Genomic DNA, 8,128 nt, shown 5'->3' on the forward strand with positions numbered 1-8,128 from the left:
TGAATATTCCCAGTGCCCCTCTTTGGAAACACTCCTGATGCTCTGTAATACAATAGCGTCTGGGAATACCTCCTGGAAGGGGGTTTGGATAAAATCATGAAGAATAAGAAGAGACTGCCTCTGGTCATCTGATTTCTGCACCCTCTGTATTCTCCTCAGCGCAAATGTTCTGTCCTAGGATGTAGAGGTCTAGAAACTAAGAACATGAACATTATTAGTTCTTGTTTACTAACTCTTTTCTTCTCTTTCATTAAATATCATTCTCCAATAGTAACTGTACATACCCAAATAATCTGTGGCGATTGTTCCTGTTCTATTTATGACAATATTGTAATTCTTCTATGCTTTCTTACAGGAAATTCATGCGTCTCTTCATACTAAGGTAAGTCCTTCTCACAATTTTCTACATTCTCAATATATATTCAAGAGTTAAGAGACAGTCTTTTTTTCTTCAAAACAATGTGCAGTCTAATCACTTGACTGACCAATTACTTAGATTGGAAATTACTTAGCTCAATGCTTCTTCTCAGCTTACGGTGACTTGGAACTCAATCCATGACGAGGAGGATGAAGAAATTCTGTCTGCGAGATGTGAGAGTAGTGTAGACAGAACACGGATAATGCGCACCCTCAAATGGCACGGAATAACTTACAGTGAAACTCCACTGTGCATACAAGTGATGAACAACACTCTCTTCAAGTCTTTTGAGGAGGAGCTTGAGTTCTTGAATGGGAAACTCTGCGCAAGCTCCTAAGACTCAACTCCGTAACAGGAAAGGAAACAACATGACGTTTTGAGACTCACGAACTGAAAACTAACCACAGTGAAACTCAAGCACACTACACTGACTAACTACACCGACAGAGAAGCTCTGGCAAAGTGCGTCTCTGGGAATTATATTCAGGTGAAGTGTGCAGAATCTATAAGCTGTCCGCTCCAAATAGAATCTTGAAACAAGAGGGGAAAGACTAGTACTGCTCAGGAACTTCTGGTGAAAGGCCTTCCATAATCGTGGAAAGAGTACATCAGAGTGAGGTTCCCAAGATCTCTCCTCAGGCCCATAGCCTCTCCAGTCAATCAAATATTAGATTTTACCCCTTGATTTCCTGGAGTCCAGAATTCTCTTGACTTGCACTGGTCTTGGAGGTAGTGTAACCCTCAAGTCTGGTGATGGCTTTTTTAACAAGGAAACATGAAAGACTGGATGCACTTTCATCCTATTTGTTAGTTTCAAATGGTATGTCACAGGGTTAACAATCTTTTCAATTGGGTATGGAGCCACAAATTGATGTTGGAACTTACGATTCCCTTTTAAGCTAAGATTTTTAGCGTTTAAACCAAACTCTATTGCCAATTTGTATAGCTGGGCCTTCTTTTCTCTTTTTATCAGCATGCTTCTTATAGTTCTCTTTTGCCCTCACCAAATTATCTGTAGCTGTTTGATGAATTTGTGTTAAATTCTGCACTACATCTTGCACTGCCGGTACCATAACCTGCCTGCCAATTATTGAAGAATTTGGATGTCTGCCATAGTTTAGTCAGAAATGAGAATACCCGGTAGAGACATTCTTAGCATTATTATGAGAAAATTCTGCAGCCCACAAGAACTCTGGACATAGGGGAGAAGTGTGGCGCCGCAGCCAGGGCGACTGACGCTGGAATCTGGGGACCACTGTTCGATCCCCGGCTCCGGCGGCAGGTTAGCCCAGCACCATGTGACTCTGGGCAATAGCTCGCTTAATCTTCCCGACGGCCCCCAGCGCCTAGAGACCCTTACGGGTGATTGTGCGCTACAAATGTGGACTTTACTTTACTTTACCCTTTCTGATCCAGTAAGAATACTCTTAAATACTGCTTTCTTCTGCACATTTGCTAAGGTTTCTATTTGCTTAGGTGGAGGTTGTTCAAATGAAAAGTGAACAACAACTGTAAAATATGCCAAGCTATTTGAAGTTACACTAAATAAATAAATAAATAATAAATAAATAACTGCAAACACAAACTTCGAAATCAAAATGGTGGTGGTGTATGACATTAATGAATGGAAAGCTAAAGTAGGGTAGAATCTGTGACCTCCTCTTGCTATTGACAGCCAACAATAACACAATCTCTTTGATATTCATTTAAGAGTAACACAGAGATATATCACAAGTGCAGCAAATAGGGCAGACTATTATGACGCTCTATACACAGCGATATCCTGTCTTGTACAGTTTCCCCTGAGAGCAACAATATACATTCATTTAATTGCCATACATTGTATGAATGAAGGGTCAATCACCTCTGACAATGACTTAGATGTGGCAGAACAGAAGGACCCGGTTCAGAAGTGTAGAAACCAGAAGAACCTGTAGGAGAGTGGTGCCAACAGGAGCATCGAATTACGGTGGCCGTCATCTTTAATTCTCTGGCTATATTAACACGCCCCTTTTGGACATCTGCGCTTTCTATTCTTTTGAGTGCCTGATGGCAGGAATGGTCCCGCCGCTTGTGGGCGTATTCACTGCAGTGTGTCCCATTAGCCGAACATTTTTCTGCTCCCTGAGCGAGGGATATGCTGCTTCTGGGAGTTAACCAAGTGTTTCTATTTGGTGGTAGAGGTGTCTCAGTAGTTTGAATACCAGCACTTAGCATATAACATTACAATATTCATTTTGTGACTTTGTCTGATTCAGAGTGAATGCTTATCTCTACATTCTTTGAATTATTGATGTCTGCAGTTTCCTCATGGATTTCTGAGGCTTTAGAGACAAAGTTTATTTCCAAAGAAAGCAGTCTTTACAGTTCATGTGACTGATTCCTTATGGATGAGTAACTGTATGTTTAACATAGTGTGAGTGACTAGGGAAACATTTAGTTAATCCATTTACTTTACTAAATGTGGGTATCACACTGTGTTATTGGTTCCTTGCATATGCTGTTCCCAGGAAAAAACACCAAAGATACAGCAAGGGAGGCGCCTTATGGTTGCAGAGTGTTACCAGTCCACTGTTTATTTTTTTATACACTCCCCCATTCCCTTGGGTATGATTTTTGCAGAGCAGTGTTTTCTGTTCTCAGATTGGAACAACAAGGAGATTGGACAATCTATCCTCATGCCATTGTCCCCATCAGCAGGTTTTGCCAGGTTAGTATTTTATTCTGTACTAACCAATCTGACAAAATAGCAAGCGAGTTAGCTGGTCTGGGCAATTGATTTCAATGCAGTTCTCACTACTATAATGGAAACTATCACAAATTTACAAATAGAAGTGCACTCTTCACACGTAGATAATCAGGAGCTGAGGATGGAATGAGGAATGGTTAGGAGAGAGGTTGCAGGTCTCACTATTAAGAGTCATTCAGAGCATAGCAAAGGGGGAGGTGCACGCATAAAAGCATGGACTCTACCATCCCCCCTACCAACCCCGCTTTCTTCATCAGGGACCTTGATCTGATCATACTACCATACCCTCACTGAAGGGATGGAACAGGGCTTGGGGTTTTATTCCCCTCCACAAGTCCCCAAAGTCATGTTAGGCGTCCTTCTCCCCCACACAGGTGGTTCATGCCCCACAGATACCTTTGGCTCCAGCAGAACATTTTTAAATGGACCCAAAGAATTAAGGCATCTTTATTAGCCAGTGTCATCTCCATTTCTTGTGCAAACCCACAGGTGTTTTGGTACAGTAAACTAAGACTACATTTGTGCTGTCCTACCTAGGAGGCAATGCCACCAACTGGTCTATTCCTCTGATAGTAAGAGCACGATCCCTTGGTGTACAAATTTAATACATTCTGTGGAAAAATGTAAAAACACCTCCTTGCTTTAGATCATGAAGTCATCACCCTCAAACAGGGATCCCAAGACCTGCTCACATATGTCACTATGTTCAACCATCTGCTACTGGAGACATATTGGTCTGTGGAGAAACACATGTCTTTGTTCTATCATTGTTTACCGACTGAACTGAAGGACGTGTTGACTCAAGTTGTGCAGCTATCCCATACCTGTGAAGACTTGATAGAATTGATGGTGAACATCAACCATAGACTACAGGAGAGAAGAGGATACAACCATCAAGGAGAATTGAGATTTGGAGCCTCTCATTCTAGAGCAAGCACAGAGGACGGTGTACAAAACACCAATGGGGTGAAACAAATGCAGGTTAATCACATCCGTGGTACCCTCTCTACCGAAGAGTGAGAGAAAAGATGAAAGTAAAGACTTCGTATCATATCATTAATCTTTATTCGGTACTTAAAAAGACACCATAAGAGCACATACACAATATACACTTAAAAAATAATTTTCCTTAAATTTTAAAAACACATATTTTATTGTTTAAGAAAGAGAAGTTACCCATACAGATTAAGATAATATTAAAGTCAGTTTTCTCTTGTGTTCCTTAACCGTAATGCAACTCGAATAAAATTCACAATACAAAACAGTGTATGGGCATCTGGGGCTTCCTGTAAAAATCTCAAGGCCTTTTTTGCTTGTCTAAGTTTTGTTTCTTTCAGAATCCCTACTAAAAACTTGCGCCTTGGGGCAGAGTAAACAGGACATAATAAAACAAAGTGAAGGGTATCCTGTGGAGACCTAGCGTCGCAGCCGCAGGTACCCTTCTCCTCCAATGTAAGACTGAACCCAGAGGGGACCGAAAATAAATGGTGGAGCATATTCAATCTAAAACAGGTCATATGGTAACGATCCTGGGCATTATACATGACCCTCAAGTATGGTTCCAGTCCCTGCTTCACTGTTAGTTGGCAGTAAGATAAAACAGTGGGCTTTCGTCTTTCCCTCTCCGCCCTAGTCCCACTTAAGCGTTCTAAAAAAAGTTTTTTACCATTGTTTTGTTCTCAATGTTAAGGGATTCTGGGTCTGCAAAGAAATTTGTACAATCAATATCCTCCATCGAGTCCTTGATGTACTTCAACCAAGGTATATAGGCCGTTTATCCAGTTTAAGGCAATCTTTTATAATTTGTCTTGTGAAGGATGCATCCGGATTGGTCCAGATTTTGACCCAGGCTAAAAGCAGTTTGCTTCTAATCCGATCTTCGATGTACAATTCTCCAACTTCCTCATGTATAATGAGGGCCGGTACACTCTGAGGTACTTTTAGGATTCTTCTGAAAAATTTATTTTCTTCCACCTGTATTGGTTGTAGTTTTTTATCAATAAAGCCCCAAACTTCTGCACCATAGGTAACCTTGGCACTACATATTGATCTATAAAAATTTAATATTTGCTCTGGAGACCATCTGCCCAGTCTTCTCCCGAACCCCATAATAGCGCCAGTTGACGCCGCCAGTTTAATTGCGTGTTTCTCCGCCAGGGGTTTAAAAGTCACCTGATTGTCAAACATTACCCCTAAATAAGAAAAAGTCTTAACCTGCCCAATTTCGTGTGAACCAATATGGTAAATAGTTTTCCCTGTTTTCTTGGGTCCTGTTGCCATAATATAAGATTTTTCCAGGTTAGTTGATAGATCAAGTTGGGCCATAAAATCAACAAAACCGTCAATCAACTTCTGTAGCCCCAGGGGGGTTCTGGCTAGTAATACTGCGTCGTCGGCATATAATAATACCGGCACCGCACGATGGCCAATTTGGGGCGAGTCTACCTGTAGCTTAAGGAGTTCCTTTTCCAGGAGGTTTATATATATGGAGAACAGGAATGGCGCTAAAATGCAGCCCTGCCTCACTCCACTGGTACATACAAAAGAATCGGTTTTGCTTCCCTCTTGGCTATATCTTACACTTGCAGATGTATTCCAGTGTAGATTTTTTAAGACGTCTACAAGGGGTTGATCCACTCCTAGATGTAACAGTAATGACCAAAGTTTTCCTCTGTTTACGCGATCAAAGGCCTCGGAAAGGTCCATAAACCCCATATATATATTCCCACTACCAGCGACGGTATATTTTGCTATTAGTAGGTACAGATTTAAACATTGATCAGTGGTGGATCTGCCCTCCCTGAAACCATATTGAACGTCTGATAGGACCTGGTGCAGCTCAGCCCATTCCTGCAAACGGCGTAAGATGACACGACCCAACACTTTCGCCGTCACATCTATGAGCGATATGGGGCGGTAGCATTGTGGGTCATCACGATTCCCCTTTTTATAAATCGGCACTATAGTTGCTGTTGACCAAGAGCGAGGCAGTCCTGCCACCACTGCCTCGTTCAAAACCCTCGTGAGCAGCGGTGCCCAAAGATCTATATTGCTCACGTAAAGATCGGGGGGTATTCCATCAGGGCCGGGTGCTTTATTCTTACTAAGCCCAGCTATAGCAGATGTAACTTCATCCAGGGAAAAGCCCAATTTTGTACATTTTTCTAGCCTTGATCTTGATCCTGCCCCTTCAGCTGGATGCCCTGTGTAATTATAAAGGCTCTGGAAATGAGTCTGCCATTGTTCAGGTAGGATATTGTTCGTTATTTTTGGTGCTCCTGGGTCCTTAAAACATGGGGTATTGATAACTTTCCAAAAGGCTGAAATATCCCGCCTTTCTGCAGCTTCCCTTAAATCCTCCCAGGCTTGGTTTTGTAAACTCTTTTTCCGTTTATTCAATGTTTTTTTGTATTCAATTCTGTTTTGTGCTATTGTCTGCTTGTTTCTGGGTCTAGCGTTCAGGCTGAGTTTCAGTTTTTTATGCGCCTTGGTACAAACAGAATCAAACCAGCGTGGAGTTGATGGTGCTATGTTATTTTTTGATGTCCTCAGGAGTTTATCTACATAGCGTGCGATTTCTTCAAATGCGCTAACCACTAGTGCTCCTTCCACAAGAGGATCGAGGCATACATTTATGGCGTTCAGACCCTCCGTTATCAGTTGTTTATAAAATCTGTCTCCATCAATCTTGGCCCATTTAATCCTTCTACCCTGATCCACTGCTTTTTCCATAATATCTAATCTCTTAAAGGATTTTTTAAAAACAGGCCCTCTTAATACAATAGTCAGAGGGTTATGGTCACTAAAAATACTAGTGTCTATGGCCATGTTACTGATGTTTTTCTTTAATGGGGTTGAAACTAAAATGAAATCATTATACTACTGGCAACCTCTACCTCTAAAGGTTGGGTTAAGGTCTACCTTTTCACCCAACTTAACGAGGTCCAAAGTATGAACCAAGTCATATCTTTTCATTATTTTCTCTAGCTCCCATCCCTCCGTTACATGAGCAAAATGTGGCCCTTTCAAGATAGTACATCTTGACCAATCTCTGTTGAACGGTTTTAAATTATCACAGAGATGACAATTAAAATCCCCCAAGAGTATTATATTTGGGGGGTTTGGTGTCTTATTTGCGCAACTCAACTTTTCTAAACAGGTGTCCAGTTCCTTAACAACGGACCCCTTTCCCGTTGTACCAACGGCATTATACCAATTTATAAAAATAAGATGAAGATTTTTAAATTGAAATCCCACAACTTGAATGTTATGTGAGTCCGACTTATAACTAGACCATACACCTTGAATTTGGAGGTTAACATACATTATTAGTCCACCCCTTGCTCTCCCCGAGGATGAATTTAAGGCCGGGACAGCAAAGCATTTGAACCCTTCCAAACTATATGGATTGGAATCAACAGCCCATGTTTCTTGTAGGCATATGATTTGGAATTTAGTGATATAATTATGCCAATCCTGGGAATCAAATTTGGCTGCTAATCCAGCAATATTCCAATATAAAATTCCGATGTATTAATTATTTCCCCCTGTACATTGTTTTTTTGGACCCCTTGAATAATGATCTACCTCCATAATTAGTTTGTGGGTACCAATTTCAGGACTGGTGTCACTAACATATCTGTTCGGTATTGGGGTTTTTTCATGAGTTAGCTGTTCATTAGTTTTCTTTCTCCCTTTTTGTAGATTACAACTCTTTTCATTGGGTCCCTTAACATTATTATGTCCTATAGTACTGGGTGTTCCTAATCTATTGCACTTGATCCTTTCTCCTCAAATCCTGTAGGAATTTCAGGAGCACAAGATTTGTCCTGTATATGTGTAGTATTCTGGGTTTAGTGTTTATATTACTGTACTTCTCTGCATCCAGCTACTAAGCCCATACTCCAACTGCCAACCCTCATACCAGTCACACAAGCATTCCATTCATGTCAATCACACTC

Source organism: Lissotriton helveticus, chromosome 7 (assembly GCF_964261635.1).
Source record: "Lissotriton helveticus chromosome 7, aLisHel1.1, whole genome shotgun sequence".
In the NCBI taxonomy this organism is placed as follows: domain Eukaryota; kingdom Metazoa; phylum Chordata; class Amphibia; order Caudata; family Salamandridae; genus Lissotriton; species Lissotriton helveticus.